Raw genomic sequence first — 18,220 nt, 5'->3', positions numbered from 1 at the left:
GTATACATAGATATATCATCCACGTAGCCTAGGTGTTGCAAACACTGTGATCGTGTGTGGTGACAATCAGATTTCATTTCCTGGTGTTTGGAATTAGGACTCAGAATCTCAAGGGTCTGAAGGAAGTCGTGATGTAAAGCAAGGCCTGGGTCATATGACCACCTTGGGCTCACCTACACAGAGAGGACGACGATGCTACGTGGGCAGAAAGGAAACTTGCAGGAAGGGAGCCTAGTTTTGTGTTCTGGTTATTACTGCTGTATAACATATCCCCAAACTGAGCAGCTTAAAACAATTACTTTATCATGCTCATAAATTCTGTGGGTCAGGAATTCAGAGAGAGCACAGTGGGGTGGTTTATATTTACTCCACAATGTCTGTGCCTCCCTCAGCTGGGAAGACTCCTTGGCTGGGGGCTGGGCTTACCTGAAGGGGTCATTCACTCACTTGCATGTCTGGCCTGGGCTGGGATGACAATGGGAAAACTATCCTTGGACTCTCCTTGTGGGTTGGCTTTCTCAGAGCATGGTGGCCTCGGAGTAGGCAGACTTCTGACATGGCGGCTCAGGGCTCTTAGAGTGCATGTCCCAGAAAACAAGGTAGAAGCTGCATGGCCTTTATGCCCCAGCCTCGGAAGTCACGTAGGGTCACCTCTGCCACACTGCTGGCTGACGCAGTCACAGGCAGCCACTGGGTCAAGGGAAGTGGACATGGGCCCGTGACCTCACGGAGTTGAGTTGATCTGAGAGGTTTCAAAGGATTTTAGGGCCATGTTCTAACCGTGCCACTCCTGCTTTCCTGCTTAGGGCTCCAGTGCCTCCGGAAATCTGGCTTCTGACCTGTGGGTTTCATCAGACAGTCCTTTTGGGTGTTCTTTGCAAACAGATGATCCCTGCGTAAGACAGGGTTTATACTCAGGCTGGGAGATGAGATCTTCACATATCTCACCAGGGACAACGGGAGAAACAGAGTTAAAGTCCCCATGCGTGGTGCTGCAGGTTCACCAAGCTCAGAGGTCGAGGGAAGGGCTGGGACCAGTTCATGGAGGAGCTGGCATTGAAATGGTTCTTACTAGGGAACTCTAGTGGGACATGCAAGCCATCTCCCAGTATACTCACTCTCACAAGGAGCATTTCCAACAAAATCCAGCATCAGCAAAGCCGTGCGAAGGTCAGCTGACATGCACACAGGAGAGTATGACTTGGTGAAAACTGGGTTTGGGCTGACAGAATTTTCTGAGTCTCACCACCACCTCCAGATGAAAAATCAGATTTTCTCCATCTAGTTCTTAACCTCCAGGAAGCTCTTTAGATATACTTTTTAGAGGAAAAACAGGCTCCATGGTATGTATACCTTGCTGACCTGAGCCAGGATCCACAACCGCCATGTGGTGGCACTTGGACAGTATCTCGCCTTCCTTCCCTTTACAGTTGGCCGAGTGGTCACACGTGGTGCTGGCGATAAAGATCTCTGTTTCTTAGACTCGTCTGTCCTCCCCACACAAGCCATCAAGTTCCATCACAGGGAGAGTTTGTTTTGTTCCTCAGCCCTTGCCAGAGTCCTGTGGGCTAAGATGAGCTATGCACTCATTCCTCCCTTCCTGCCTTCAGCTGGTAGGCAGTGCCAAACTTGGTTGGGGACTGGGCCTGGGAAGCTGGAGAAAGAGCACCATCCTCTAAGGGGTCTTTCTCACTCCAATGCTGGTTGTACAGTGGTTTGGAGTCTGCCCACGGGACAGATGTATCTCTGCAGAGTCACTTGGCCACGTGGAAATTCAACACACTCCATGTTCAGTCATGACCACTGTTTCCCTGAGTGCAGCCGGACCTTAGTGGGCAACCCCAAATCCCAGAGCCCTGAGTGAGCTGGCCCCCGCCGACCTCCTGGACCACTGCTTGGGATGCTTCCAAATGCACCAGCCTCCTTCCTTGCCCTGGACTCTGCCAAGCTCCTTCCCACCCTGGGGCTTCCGGATCTGCCGTTTCCTCCTTGCTCTGCCCCTCATTCTGTTCTCTGCTTGGGTGGGTTCAAAAGTCCCCTCCCCAGAGCGGCCGTCCCAGCTGCCCTTGCCAATGCTGCTACCCATCGGCCATCCCTCTTGATTACCTTTCCCTGTTTCGCTTTCTTCAGAAGTACTTTTCACTATCTGAAATGCTATTTGTTTACTGTTTTCTGTCTCTCCCCACAGCATGAAGCCTGTTGGATGCCCATCCGATATCCATTTCCCTTTTCCACCTTCCATAAAGAAACCTGTTTTGCTCAGAGCCCCTTCCCTCCTTGTTATGAGCTGAACTGTGTACCCACACCCCAATTCTGATGTTGAAATCCTAACCCCTAGTACCTCAATGTGACTGTATTGGGAAATAGGGTCTTTAAAGAGGTAATTAAGTTTAAATGACGCCATTAGGGTGGACTCTAATCCAACAGGACTGGTGTCTTTATAAAAAGAGATTAGGCAACAGACACACACAGAGGGAAGACCGTGTGAAGACCCAGGGAGGAGAAGACAGCCATCTGCAAGCCAAGGAGAGAGGCCACAGAACTCAGCCCTGCTGACACCTTGATCTCAGACTTCTAGCCTCCATAATTGTGTCTTGGGTCCTTTGTGATGGCAGCCCTAGTAAACCAATACACTCCTCATTCCAGCCTGTGACTCAGGGGTAGGCGATCACCCACCACCCACCCTCCAGGCTCCAAGGCAACCACAGTGAATGAGGGGAACGGCTTTCTTATTACATGGTTGGAAAGGTCTCTATCTTTTCCACTGAATAAGAGGGAATATGTCATCATGGTTGCTGCTGGAAACCATTTTACGGACAATGAAAGAAGCTAGTATAAGGATAAAGCCTCCTGGTGAAAGGCAGAGCCAGATGGAGCTGGGGTCCCAATCGAAATACCCCTGGACACTTTCCTGCCTCTGGACTTCCTGTTACATATGATAATGGGGTTATGGTTTAAATGGGTTTGAGATGGAATTCTTGTTGTTTGTAGCCCAAAGCATCCTGGATCTAACTGGCTGGAATCCCAGCTCCATGAGAGCAGGCATCTTTTTTTTTTGGCCGCGCCGGGTCTTTGTTCCAGCATGAGTGCTTCTCTACTTGTGGTGCGTGGGCTCCAGAGCACACGCGCTCGGTAGTTGCGGCTCGAGGGCTTAGCTACCCCGCGGCACGTGGGATCTCAGTTCCCCGACCAGGGCTGCAACCTGCGTTCCCTGCACTGGAAGGTGAATTCTTAACCACTGGACCACCAGAGAAGTCTCTTGTCTGCACACCTGCTGATGTAGCCCCAGCACCCGCTCTCCCCGGCAGGTGCTCAACACTTGCCTAGAGACTGATGACTGGAGAACCTTAAATCATGAGGACCAACGTGAATGCATTAAGAGGGGCCACCCATCGCACCCACAAACAACTTGGCTTTAATTTAGTTTGTAAAGATCAGGGCCCTGAGGCAGTGGATTGGGGAAGGGACTATTAGAAAGATGAGTAGGAAGGAAACAGTAGTGAGAGCCTCCTGAAGATGGAAATCCTTAATGGAAACCCATGGACAAGGTGACGGACAAGCCGCAAAATGTTGGGTTGGCCAAAAAGTTCATTCCAGTTTTTCCCAATTGGCCAACCCAATAAAAGAGCTGGCCATCAGGGCAAACATTGGCAAATCTGGCCAAATCGCTCCTATTCTCCCACCTCTGGGCACTTCTGCCCCCTTGTGGTTCGGTCACACTATTGCAGAGTTCTTTCCCTTCCCTGATGGCATCTGGCCCCACTCAGGTGGAGGCTGCGCTGACAGCTTAGGTGCCTACCTGTGTGACACAGTGAACTGCTGGCCCACGATGTGCGCAGCATGGGCAAAATATCATCCTTGGCTGTTTCAAGCCACAGAGATTTGAGAGCTGTTTGTCACTCCAGCATAACTATCCTGACTGACGCAGGGCAGAAAGGGAAAAAAATAAAATAAGGGAGAATCCCTCCATCACTGATGATGAGATCGTGCTATGGACTGAGGGGTGGGATGAACTCAACTCCTTATACGTGCTTAACACCAAACAAACAAAAAAGCCACACACACAAGTGATACCTTAAATTGCAAAACTGGGCTACGGTGGTATGTCTCAAAGGTTGAGGTAGGCTTCCCAGGAACACGGAGGAGTTTTAGGAGGCCCCAAAGGCCCAACCTCAGTTCTACTGCAACCTCTTGCCTCGGGAGCAGAACAGGCCTTGTGTTTTGGCGGGACTGTGTCCGACAAAAAGGTATGTTCGAGTCCTAACACCTGGTACCTGTGAATGTGACCTTGCTTGGAAATAGGGATTTTGCAGATGTAAATAGTTAATTAAAATGAGGTCATACTGGATTGGGGTGGGCCTTAACCCAATGTCCAGTATCCTCATAAGAAGAGAAAACAGATGCAGACATACACAGGGAGAGAAGACAGAGGTAGAGATTGGAGTTAGGCTGTCACAGCCAAGAAATGCCAAGGATCGCCAGTCACCACCAGAAACTAGATAGAGGCAAGGAAGGACCATCCCTTAGAGCCTTCAGAGTGTGGCCATGCCTACCCCTTGACTTTAGACTTCTAGCCTCCAGAACTGAGAGAATACATTTCCATTGTTCTAGGTACCGAGTTTGTGGTCCTCTGTTACAGCAAATGAACACACCTTGTATCCTGGCCTCCTCTGCAGAGCATCTGCTGAGGGTCAACCATCCCACCTCACCGAGGGAGGGGGCACCTCCATTCTGGGGAACTTGGACAGCCACCCAGTGCCAAGCACACTCTTCTCTTCAAAAGCCCACATCCCAGCCTGGTCATCCTTTTCTTTGTCAATAACCTTGGAGCACTTAAAAGTGATAAAAAACAATCACCTTATTTGTGTAATTCCTGCTCAGTTGAGAGTCAGAGAAGACCATTTTGCAATGAGTGCAGAGTCACGTTGGGGACATTCAGGAGGCTAATTTTCAAACATTGTGGCCTTTTTTCTTTTTTTTGAAAGAGAAGTTGACTAATTTTATAACCAGCAGTGACATAATTCTACTTATTTCAGCAGTAAGAGCTGAAACAAGGGGCTCAATCAGCATATTTCATAAAGAGATTCACTGAGTCCAGGGATAAGGAAGGACTTATGGACTCTTAATCCCAACCCTGGATTATGAGCCTAGAAGACTGGACATGAAATCAAAACCATTCTCCCCTCAGGGTCTGCAGGATCAAAAGCTTCCTCTCGCAGGGCTCCTCCCCTCCCCACAGCCCCTACCCTGGGTCCCCCGCACCCCTACCGCCTCTCCAGCAACATTCCTGCAGCAGCAGGAGATGCGGCTCTCCCCCCTCCACCCACCAGGACAGTGCAGCCTCAGAAGTCCCCTCCCCCATGGTCTACAGTGTATGAAAATGCTGTCGTTCACAGCAGGGGACATCGTGGAGCAAGTGAAGTACCAGATAAAGTCAGGTTCTGCCCTAAAAACCGGAATGCAAGGCCTGCATTTCCTTTTCCTCTGACACACACAGAAGGGGAACACAATTTATAAGCTAGATCAATAGTGAGTCAAGGGACTTCCCTGCCGGTCCAGTGGTCACGACTCTGCACTAACACTGCAGGAAGCACTGGTTCCATCCCTGGTGGGGGAACTAAGATCTCCCATGCGGTGGGACGCGGCCAAAAAAAAATTGAGTCAAAAGAAATGGACAGGGGACTTCCCTGGTGGCGCAGTGGTTGAGAATCTGCCTGCCAATGCAGGGGACACGGGTTTGAGCCCTGGTCCGGGAAGATCCCACATGCCGCGGAGCAACTAATCCCGTGCGCCACAACTACTGAGCCTGTGCTCTAGAGCCCGCGAGCCACAACTACTGAGCCCGTGCACCACAACTACTGAGCCTGCGCACCACAACTACTGAGCCTGCGCTCTAGAGCCCGCGAGCCACAACTACTGAACCTGTGTACCACAACTACTGAAGCCTGCGCACCTAGAGCCCATGCTCCACGGCAAGAGGAGCCACCGCAGTGAGAAGCCCGCACAACCGCAACGAAGAGCAGCCCCCCCACCCTGACTTGTGTAGAAATCAGCGATTTTTTAGAACATGGCTGCTCTCATCTGCCGATGCTGGACTTCGGCTGCAACATGTCCAGCCTCCAGCCAACCCTGCTCGCTTCAGACTGGCCCCCGCAATTTGAATTGGCCCTGGCCAGTCCATCCTGTTACTGAAGGCAGTGGTTTTTGTGTACTGACAGGCTCCCTCGGTTTGTCTCAAGTCTGAAGTCAAGGGGAGATTCCATTGGCAACCAAGGGCCTCTGTGCAGTCCTGAATGGCGGGTTTTTCCTCCAGTTCCAGGGCTTGTTCCTATACTTGGTGCTCCAAAGTGTATAGTTATCCCGCCCCTTAGATTGTCTAGTTGGTGAATATATTGTGCAGTGTTAAGTACATCACACCCTCAAAGCTGTTTGCCCATTTTGTCTTTATTACAAAAATCTGAACAAATGACTAGCATATGCTTGAACTCTTGGTGAAATTTAAATGTTAATAAAATAATATACACCCCCCCCAAAAAAAGAGTAGCCCCTGCTTGCCGGAAATAGAGAAAGCCCACGCACAGCAACAAAGACCCAACACAGCCAAAAATAAAAATATATATATATATATAAAATAGATAAATTTATAAAAAAAAAAAGGACAGGAATTCCGCAGAAGTTCCTTCAGAGTCGGGGCCTTTCCTGAATCTGAGAAACCATCCTGCCCTGTCCTCAGGCATCATGCACGCAACGCCCTCCCACTGCTGCACAGGAAGGTCATTTCCTAGCATCCCTCCATCTCTTACTTGCCACACTTTGATAAGAGCGAAAAACTGCTCGGCTGCCAGCCAAGCTTAGGGGGAAACCGAAAATTGAAATAGAAGCCACAGCTTTTCAAACCAGGCTGCTCTGGGACTCACACCACCCAGAAACTGCACCCATTCAGAGTGTGAGCTTCGCAAACTCTTAAGTGTAAACTCCTAACACCAGCTCACTCACAGGGACAAGACCACCGGCTCTTCCAGCAACTCTGTACTTGACAAATTCTGCCCCACTCCCGCCAAGGCCATCCCAGGACTGACTCAAAAACTCTGTTTATCTTTCCCTCACTCCCTCCTGTTGAGCTGCCCCCAGTCCCCAGAAATGCAATCTCTGTCTTGATGCAGCAAATTATAAACCTGCTTTGTGGACCCTAAGGGGGTGCCGGGTGGTCTCTGACTGATGGGCACCAACCTCCAACGTGAGCAACCAGGGATCCACCTGCTCCCCAGATCCACACACACCGGTAGGTGGTGACCAGCTGGGAGGCGTGTGCTAGGTAGCTGGCGGCTGGTAGTAGTTAAGAGGCCCAAGTGTGGAAATGAGAAGGAACCGTGCCAAGCGTGGAGGGCCCCTCACCCGTGCACACGCACATGCGAATGTCACACAGAGGGAGGTGTGTGCACGCCGGGCTGACACACAGGGGAACCTTGCTGTCAGCCACCCTCCTTCCTTTCTGCCTGTCTGGGGATTTACTTGAGCAGAAGGACCCATCATCCCCATCTGCGCTGTTTCATGGTTTGGCCTCTACCACTTCAAGTCTTAAACATTTTAAGACATCACTTTCATTCTTTTCACCTACAGGGCCACCCTTCTTCCTATGGTTGGGGGAAATATTTTAATGATTAACGACTAGTGAGTGAGGGCCTTTTATGTGCCTGACCCTTGCAGGGAATACAGCCTTCAACAAGACAGAGACACCGCACACCCCCTGTGACAGTTCCAGAATATCAGGGTGGGCAATTTAAGGGGTGTGAGGGCTGCTGAGCCCAACGGAGGGTGGAGGGCGAGGGATGCCCTTGCCTTAAGTTCGCTAAAGCTGCCCCCGACACGGAGAAAATGTGGGTGAGGCCTCAGAGGAAAGAGGGAAGGCCAGTGAGGGCCTGAGGCCATGGACACAACTGCTGGCCTGAACCCCCATTCCCCACTCCTGTAATTTGACCTGGACGGTTCTGAACAGACCCTCGCTAATTCGTGGGTGGGCCCAGGAGGCCGGTTCCATGGTCCTTCATGCAGCTGCAGCACCTCAGCCACGGTATCTTGCTGAAATTTGACAGAACAAAGGCCGAGGGCAGCAGCAGCGTCTCCCCGTCTGCTCCTCCTTCCCCTCCTGCCTTCTGAACCCCCAGCTGGAGGGGCCTGCACATCCCATTCGAAAGTCAAGGTCATTTTCCCCCTTCTTTGTTCTGGTGCAGATCTAGCTGGAAGGCGCATCCCCAAGAGCACAGACCTGCAGAGCTGCTGGCGGTCTTGCGGGAGGCTGGGCGGCTTCTGTTTCCTGAGGGGCGGCTCGCATCACCTCCCCAGCTTGGGAAGAACATAGAACCCTTCACAGCTGCACAAGGACAGCCATTCAGCCCCCGAGACAATCAGGAATTCACTGGGACCAGGTTTTCCTTCTTCATGGACTGAAATGACTGTTTTATGTGCCTCTGGCTGAAATAAGGAGCATTTCTGTTGATTCCGGGTTCACCTAACTGAGCTCAGCTCCACGAGGAAGTTGAAGTTGGCTTGCAGTTCTCAGGCACACAGAAGGCTGAAAGAGCTGGTGTGTCAGCAGATATGGGCTGAATCACAAATCTGTTCAGGAAGTCCAAGATTAAAGTCCAGTTTATATTATTATGTAACAAATTTACCTGCCAAGCAACACATCCAGGCAAATAAATTGGAAATATTTTTGCGCAGGATACAGCTGGGATACAAAACTCGTATTTATTTAAGACTTATGTGAACGGTAAATAAGGCCACTTCTGTGGAACCCCTGAAAAAGGCAGTTTAAACATTTGGAGCAGGAACGAAGGCCCTAAATACTCAGGAATGAGGAGCATCCTGCCAGGAAGATGAGTTCCTGGACCGCCAGGCAGGAAAGGGGGATTCTGAAATAAAAGTACTAGGAAAATGGCACACATTCAGTCTTCATATCAAAGATAAATATTTCTAAAGTACAGGCATGAAAAAAAAAAAGTCAAATACTTAAAAGTGAACTGTTGGGGCTTCCCTGGTGGCGCAGTGGTTGAGAATCTGCCTGCTAACGCGGGAGACACGGGTTCGAGTCCTGGTCTGGGAGGATCCCACATGCCGCGGAGCGACTAGGCCCGTGAGCCACAACTACTGAGCCTGCGCGTCCGGAGCCTGTGCTCCGCAACAAGAGAGGCCGCGATAGTGAGTGGCCCCCGCTTGCCACAACTAGAGAAAGCCCTCGCACAGAAACGAAGACCCAACACAGCAAAAATAAATTAATTAATTAATAAACTCCTACCCCCAACATCTTCTTTAAAAAAAAAAAGTGAACTGTTGTTACCACTTCTGGAATGACAGACTAAGAATCTCTGAAACCTACTACTCCATAAAAGGCATGAGAGAACACTGGCAAAAACAGTGAAAATCAACTTTTGCAGAATTCTGGAAATTAAAGCCTTACAACAATTCAAAGAGAATTTACTCATGAAAAACAGCTGCATCTGGGTAAAACGCCTCGTGACAATGACTTGCCCTAATCCCATTCTCCTCTCCTCAGCTCCACAGCAGCCTTGAACATCAAGAGCCCCAAAATGACAACTGAAGACCAGGACCCATAGTCCCCCAGACCAGGCAGAAGAGACGGGGAGCTCCTCAAAAGCCAAATCCACTCCTCCCTAAATTGTCTTTGATTTGTATGACGGTTCACACTACATCCTCAGGGCCTGTCTTCAGCTGACCGGACTCAAAAGCAATAAGCACACCCAGCACCCAGATCCTGGATTGTAACTACTACAGATTTTCCTCGACTTACGACGGGGTTCCGTCTCAATAAACCCACTGTAAGCTGAAAATATCATAAGCTGAAAATGCATTTAATACACCTAACCTACTGAACATCACAGCTTAGCCTAGTTTACCTGAAATGTCTCAGAACATTTACATTAGCCTATAGTTAGTTGGGCAAAATCATCTAACGTAAAGCCTAGTCTATAATCAAGTGTTGACTATCTCATGTAATGTATTGAATGCTGTACTGAAAGTGAAAAACAGGAGGTTGTCTGGGTACAGAATGGTCGTTAAGCTCTCGGTTGTTTAGTCTCATGTTGCAGGGCTGCCCATCATGAGAGTGCGTTCTACCACATACCACTAGCCCAGGGGAAAGATCGTAACTCAAAAACCCAGGCATGGTTTCTACTGAATGCAATCACTTTCACACCATCGTGTGTGAAAATCACTAAGTGGAACCATTTTAAGTTGGGGACTGTCTTCTCAATTAAAAGGAATCTGGGCTCCTTAGAGAAATGGCCCATTCAAGGGCTGAGGTAGGAACATACAAAACAAGCCTGGAGCACCTCTTCCAAGTTCTGAAAGCTGTCGGCAGGATTCAGTAATTTGTGGTTTTAAGACTGAGGCTCCCGTTTCTTCCCTGTCGTTCTGGATACAGTTCTGGATACACGGCCCTCTCGAAACAGGGCAGCTTACTTCAAGGCTAGTAGGGGAATCTGACGCTTCTAATCTTTGACTTCAGGAAGAGCCCAGTCTCTTCCAAGGATTCATCTGATTAGTTAGGCTCCACCTGGGATCATCTCCCTTTTGATTAACTCAGAATCAACTGATTTGAGATCTTAGTTACACCAAAGGTAAAAACCACTTCATCTTTGGCATATAATGTAAGTTAACCATGGGAGTGAAGTCCATCCTATTCACAGTAATGCTCACACTCAGCAGGTTATACAGGCTGTGTTCACTGGGGACGAGGAATCTTGGGAGCCGTCTTAGAATTCTACTTCCCACAAAGGGGGTGGGAAAAAGGGAGGATACAGGGAATCACTTGTTTTCATTAAAAACCTTTTTATGTTTTCATAATTCATTAATCCAAAATAAATCCCATAACAAATTTTATTTCACAGTAAATTTTTCCCTATACACATATGTAATTTCATTTAAAAATTACATTCAATCAAATCTAAATGTCAGTAACTTAATAAGAGCCACCATTTTTAATGTACCAATAAGAAAAAATAACCTGCCAATGAAAATATGATATTCTATCAACTGTAAAGTACACCCCAATTTCAGAGATGTCGACCACAAAAATAAATACACTCGTTTCTTACTGTGTGCTGCCTGCAGGAGCCCAGACAGTGAACACAGCCTCCGGTGAAGAGGGCGGTGAGTGGGGACCCATGGCCTTCGGATGGACAAAAGTAGCTTATCCTTGGCTCACGTGTATTAGCCTGCCTTTGGCTGCAAGTACTATAAAGCCCAAATCAAAATGGCTTAAACAGTAAGGAGAATATATGATTTCATGTGCCGTAACATGAAATCTGAAGGTTGGCTATCTCCTCTCTAAGAGCGGAGAATTCCATGGTTCAGTTGTTCTCACGGACCCAGCTTCTTCCCATCTCTTTTCTCTGTCGTCTTCAGCTGCTTAGCTGGCTCCCCTTGAGGTCCTTAAGACAGCTGCATCAGTTCTGGGAGTCTATTTAGGCATGGCAACGTCTAACCTCTTCCCGTCTATCTCAAGAGATGTTAGCTTTTCCAGAAGCACACCAGAGGACATGAATTCGTACTTAAAGCTTAAACCGGGGCTTCCCTGGTGGCGCAGTGGTTCAGAATCCGCCTGCCAATGCAGGGAACACGGGTTCCAGTCCTGGTCCGGGAAGATCCCACATGCCGCGGAGCAACTAAGCCCGTACGCCACAACTACTGAGCCTGAGCTCTGGAGCCCGCACACGACAACGAGAAGCCCACGCACTGCAACGAAGAGTAGTACCCACTCACCACAATTAGAGAAAAAGTCCGGGCACAGCAACGAAGACCCAATACAGCCAAAACACAAACAAACAAAACAACAACAAATAAAGCTTAAAGCAATTACTGGCAAGAATGGCACTCCCATTAGTTGTTGAGACCAGTGGTTTTCAATGGCCGTATGTAGAACCATCTGGGAACTACTGAAAAATCTCATGTCCACATCCCAGCCTTCCCCCCAAACTCCCCAAAATCACAATTTCTGGGAGTGGGCCCCAGGCATCAGTATTTTTTTAACCCCTCAATGGTTATGTTTATTAAAACTAGTCAGTGAACTGACGTACCTGTGCTGGAAGTCAGGAATCCTATTAAGACAGGGAGCAGGTCATTCAATACCTCTGCGCCTGAATTCCTGACATTCTACAACTAGATCAAGTTAACACACTGGAAGACTACATACGTGACTTATATTCTCTTACCAAATGACAAAAATTGAGTTTTGCTGTCACGTGGCTTTCAGTAACTGACTGTAAAAAAGTTTTATGAAACCTGTCACAAAGAATCTTAGAAATAAGAATTCTCTCCATTCTACTCAGTGATTTCCATAATGAAGACCTACGTAAGAACCATTTTTATGAAGTATTATTAGAAGAGTTAGGCTTTGCACCCTCCCTCTTTTCTGAAAATGAGAGGTAAATAGATAACCACTTCATCCTTTTTGTTTTGGCTCCAAAAGAGATCAGAGATAGGACTTCCCTGGTGGTCCAGTGGTTAAGACTCCATGCCTCCACTGCAGGGAGCATGGGTTCAATCCCTGGTCGGGGAACTAAGATCCTGCATGCCACGCAGTGCAGCCAAAAGAATTTTTAAAAAGATCAGAGATAAATTTAATACAGCCATGATAACCATGCTGACCAAATGACATGTAAATCCATGTACGGCTTTCCCCATTACAACTTTCTTGCTTATATTTCCTCTGGTTCAGATTTTTTTTTACCTATGGTATTATTATACTCATACTTGCTTGGAGCTGCATCAAGGGTCAGTGAGATTTACTTCATAAGAGGAAACCGAAGGGAGCAGAGAGGAGCAGAGGCCAATGGGCACTAAAGCCTCGTATGGCCGAGATGGCCAGACTTCAGAGCACTTACAGCCAGGCAGACAAACAGACCCTGATTCAAGGTACAACACAGTGGAGGCATGACTGAAGCAGTACATTGGGAAATCTGCTCTGAGGAAAAGCTCTCTTTAGAGAATTGCAGAGAAGAAAGTGGAAATTGGAGGCTGGAGTCCAGTTAGAAAGGGCTGTAATAACCCACAGACTAGAGACCCACAGCCTGATGGCTGCTTTAGGTGCACAGGGCACATCTAAGGGAAAACGTCTCTCCCTCAACTTGATTTAACACAAGTTAAGAGATTTCACTGACACAGCGATGTTTGCCTCTTCAAAATAATGATAGTTGTAGCTATTTAAACTTCTCTGATTCTCACTCCCTCAAATCTCTGCTTGGTCTTTTAAGTTTACAGGTGAGATGGGTACTGCCTCTTGGAATATAAGAATTAATTTTTTCTCATACATAAACTTTATGTCAGCCAATGTTAGCTTATGTACAGATTGGCCATAAAATGTACCTTCTACAATTGTGCCCTATGACAAGATCGTGAATTCCTTTACACTGTATGTGATCTTTAAAGAAGATATGAAGTATCAATTCTACAGGTAATATAACCACTCCCTTGCACAATTTCATTAACTTATTGAAGCTTCTTGTAATGAACCCTCTTAAAGCATCAACTCAGCCCCTCTCCCCTGTGACTTCCTCTGGACGATTCTAGTGCATTATCTTTCCCTCCTTCCTATCACAGCCATGGAGTGAACGTGGAAGACTGCAGTGGGCGCTGAGAGATGACTCACTCTCAGCTCACATACTCCTGGTGCTAAGGGCCCAGGATCCATCACTGTTTCTTACTTTCCCAGGTCTTGTCTGATATACCTTTGCTTGAGTATAAGCAATTCCCTTTCTTGCTTTTGTGGGATTAGGTTACAACCAAAATAATTCTGACTCATATTTTCAGAAAAGACTTTGGTAAGAAGCGTCACTAACTTTGGTGGACTCTAATGTATACAGCAAGTTAGTGATGCTATTATTTTTCCCAGCAATAAAACAATATTATGATAATAGTTTCAATTTCATTTTTCTAATAATAATCAGCACCACTATATAAAAGTACATATTTAGAATCTTATTATTCATGCTTGGAAATTTTTGTATTGCAATATTATATTACAAATATCACCACACTCCTAAAATTTATGTTCTACAAGTGTATAATGTGACTACAGTTTATGAACCAATGAAAAAGATAACCATTCTTATATTTTAACAACAAAAAATTTAAGAACTCCAGGTTTAGGAATGGTATAGCAAGAGACACTGCTCCGTTTTATTTATAACAGTAGGAAATCGGAAACAACTTTTTCGTTCACCAATAGGAAACTGGTTTTAAAAGATCACAGAACCATAATTTAAGCCATAAAACAGAACTGCGAGCAAACAATAAAAATATGTTGTGAATGTATTTAATGACATGAAAAGATCTAGCTGTACATTCATTGTCTATTATCCCAATGTCTTCCCAGTGGAACATAGTAGTTTTCTCTCTTCCATCCTCACTCAGCCTAACCTTCTTCCTATTTTATTGAGAAAACGCAATCAATCAGAAGAGACTTCTGCAATCTACTGCCACAACGTTTACCCACCAGCCAGCATCTCTGTCACATATGCTCCTCCCCTGTTTCAATGGCTGGAACCATCCTGGTGAAGACCAACCCTTCACTTAGACACTACATTCATCCCTCAGCGCCACCCACTGAAGAGGTGCACATCACTGTAATGACACAAGAGGGCGCTTTAAGTGAGGAATCTTGTAAACCACTCCAAATCAAGTCTTGAATAGTCTTCAACAGGCAGACACAAGCACTCTTCATCCATACAAAGCTACAGAAGAAAAGAGAAAACAAAAACACATGAGCTGGTAAAGATTTTACCAACTTAGCTACCGACTCCACCAACAACAACATGCACGGAAGAAAACTAACACAAAAATCCAAGCTGGATTAAATATCCCAGTTTAGGTATATGAAAAAAAAACCACAACAACTTGAATTGCAATTCAAAAACTAAGTCCAAAACCGAACCAAAAAAATGGAAGTAGCCATAAAAAAAGAACGAAATTGAGTTATTTGTAGTGAGGTGGATGGACCTAGGGTCTGTGGAAGTCAGAAAGAGAAAAACAAATACCATACGCTAACACATATATATGGAATCTAAAAAAAAGGTTCTGAAGAACCTAGCGTCAGGACAGGAATAAAGACGCAGCCATACATAGAGAATGGACTTGAGGACATGGGGAGGGGGAAGGGTAAGCTGGGACGAAGTGAGAGACTGGCATGGACATATATACACTACCAAATATAAAATAGCTAGCTAGTGGGAAGCAGCCGCATAGCACAGGAAGATCAGCTCGGTGCTTTGTGACCACCTGGAGGGGTGGGATAGGGAGGGAGACGCAAGAGGGAGGAGATATGGGGATATATGTACATGTATAGCTGATTCACTTTGTTATAAAACAGAAACTAACACACCATTCTAAAGCAATTATACTCCAATAAAGATTTTTAAAAAAGTAATGAAACAAGAGTTGACTGACCCCAGAAATGACAGAAGAAACAGTAATCACATCAAAAATGAAGACTATAATACAGACCAGATTTGAATGGAAACTTAATAAGGGTAAATGGACAAAAGTGGAAGAAGAAAAAGAATAAAAATTAGATGAAGAAAGTAAAACGAAGAGCAAAAAAAAGAAAAACCATCACAGAGATAACATAATATACACAGTAACTATAAATCAAACATTCTGTAATTTCAATAAATGTGAACGGATTAATTCACTTACAAAAAAAAAATGGATTTATGGCTTGGCTCACAGAGCAAAACCCAACACTATGCACTATTAAAGAAACAAACCTAAACTGACTCAGAAAAGCTAAAAATAAAATGATGGGCCAATGAATATTAAAAGCAAGCGCAAACAAATCTCTGGCTGCAATGTAGAATCTGAAACCATAACAAGAAATTTTCTGTACTGTTACATTAAAATCTATTAATCTACATTGTAGGTTGGATGTATATTTTACACAGGCATACTTTATAATATCATGCATTATTTATTTGGAAAATATTACCTTACTAATTTATGCAGATCTTTCGAATGCTTCATTCTATAGCATTTTAAGAATCACATTCTTTAATATCATCACCAACCAATCTTACCAAAAAGTCTTTAAGTACAGGAAAGCTTTCAAGCTCACAGAGGCAGATCAAATCTTCCAAAACTGTAATTTTTGCTCAAAAGCCAGAACTTTATCATCAATAACATATACTTTCAGTTGTTTTTCTTGAAGTGACAGGGTCACTCCATTCATTTGTGAAAATCTACTTGCCAAACATCCACATCTGAAAAAACCAAACAGTTTGCCCCTGAGTTTTTTTTTTTTTCTTTTTCTTTTTTTGGTTGTGTTGGGTCTTCGTTGCTGCACACTGGCTTTCTCTAGTTCTGTTGAGTGGGGACCACTCTTCGCTGTGGTGTGCGGGCTTCTCATTCCAGTGGCTTCTCTTGTTGCAGAGAACAGGCTCCAGGTGTGCAGGCTCAGGAGTTGTGGCTCGTGGGCTCTAGAGAGCAGGCTCAGTAGTTGTGGCACACGGGCTTAGTTGCTCCATGGCATGTGGGATCTTCCCAGACCAGGGATCAAACCCGTGTCCCCTGCCCTGGTAGGCGGATTCCTAACCACTGTACCACCAGGGAAGTCCCTGCCTCTGAGTTATTCTTTCAAGTAAAAGAGTATTCATGAAAAGGTGTTCAACATCACTAATCAGGGAAATGCAAATCAAACCTACAATGAGATAACCACCTTTTATACCCATTAGGTAGGCTACTGTCAAAACAACTGAAAATAACAAGTGTTGATGAGAATGGGAGAAATTGGAACCCTGTGTACTGTTGGTGGAAATGTAAAAATGGTACAGCCTCTTGGGAAACAGTATGGCGGTTCCTCAAAAAATTCAAAATAGAATTATCACATGATCCAGCAATTCTGCTTCTGGGTATATACTCAGAATTGAAAGCAAGGTTTCCAAAAGATACCTGCACATCCATGGTCACAGTAGCGTTATTCACAACAGTTAAAACATGGAAGCAACCCAAGTAACCATTGACAGAGGAGTGGTTAAGCAAAATGTGGTAGATACATACAATGGAATTTTTTTTTTTTAAATTTTTTGGCTGCGCCGTGCAGCATGTGGGATCTCGGTTCCCCAACCAGGAATCGAATCCACACCCCCTGCATTGGGAGCATGGAGTCTTAACCACTGGACCGCCAGGGAAGTCCCGATACAATGGAATATCATTCAGCCTTAAAAAGGACTGAAATTCCGAAATATGCTACAATATGGATGAACCTTGAAGATACAGGTTAAGTGAAATAAGTCAGTCACGAAAAGATAAATACTGTATGATTCCACTTACAAGAGGTACCTTGAGTAGTCAAAAATCATAAAGACAGAAAGTAGAATGGTGATTGCCAAGGTCCTGGGGAAGGGTGAAATGGGGAGTTCTTCTTTAAGGAGTATGAAGTTACAGTTTTGCAAGATGCATGGTGGCGATGGTTGCACAACAATATGCCTGTACTCAAATACCAGTGAATCCTACACTTAAAAATGGTTACGATGGTAAATATGTTATGTGTATTTTACCACAATTTTTTAAAAAAAAGCATCCATCCATTCCTATCTTCTCAAGTATTTATTTTCAAATAAGAAACAAGCGTTGAATTTTGGAGGATGCCTTTTCAGCATCTACAGAAATAATCATGAAATGAAGGACTTCCATTTTGCTGTTTTTCCATGATAATCCTTGTAAAACTACATGACTTTTAAAACTATCTAAATATACTACCTTGATAAAAAACATTTAATGAAACAAACTTTGAGAATATAAATCAAATAGTACATTGAGAGAAATTCATAGGTTTAGATGTATGTATTAGAAAAGGAAACAATCAATTTTGAGGCAAAATAAGCTCAAAGAATGTAAAATGAATGCTATAATAAAGAAGAGAAATTAATGAAATGGAAGATTAATATAAAACAGAATTAACAAAAGCAAAGTTGGTTCTTTATAAAGGATAATAGAACTGTTAAACCTCCAGAAAAGTTGATCAAAAAGAATAAAAGGGGCTTCCCTGGTGGTGCAGTAGTTAAAAATCTGCCTGCTAATGCAGGGGACACAGGTTTGAGCCCTGGTTCGGGAAGATCCCACATGCTGCGGAGCAACTACGCCTGTGCGCCACAACTGCTGAACCTGCGCTCTAGAGCCTGCGAGCCACAGCTATTGAGCCCACGTGCCA

The 18,220-nt window shown here is 45.5% G+C and overlaps 1 protein-coding gene across 2 annotated transcripts in view; it reads right to left on the bottom strand.

The window, feature by feature from the left end:
• Positions 1–14,161: 14,161 nt before the first annotated feature.
• Positions 14,162–18,220, bottom strand: part of ZC3H8 (zinc finger CCCH-type containing 8) — a 34,533-nt gene continuing 30,474 nt past the window's right edge. For both annotated transcript variants that reach the window (XM_082852137.1, XM_082852138.1), the window contains exon 9: positions 14,162–14,750. The gene's annotated coding sequence lies outside the window, so the exon portion shown is untranslated. The remainder of the gene's footprint in view (positions 14,751–18,220) is intronic.

The sequence above is a fragment of the Leucopleurus acutus genome, assembly GCF_964270905.1.
Source record: "Leucopleurus acutus genome assembly, chromosome: 12".
Classification (NCBI taxonomy): domain Eukaryota; kingdom Metazoa; phylum Chordata; class Mammalia; order Artiodactyla; family Delphinidae; genus Leucopleurus; species Leucopleurus acutus.
The sequence above is the reverse complement of the archived record's forward strand: the minus strand, read 5'-3'. Positions and strand labels throughout refer to the sequence as shown.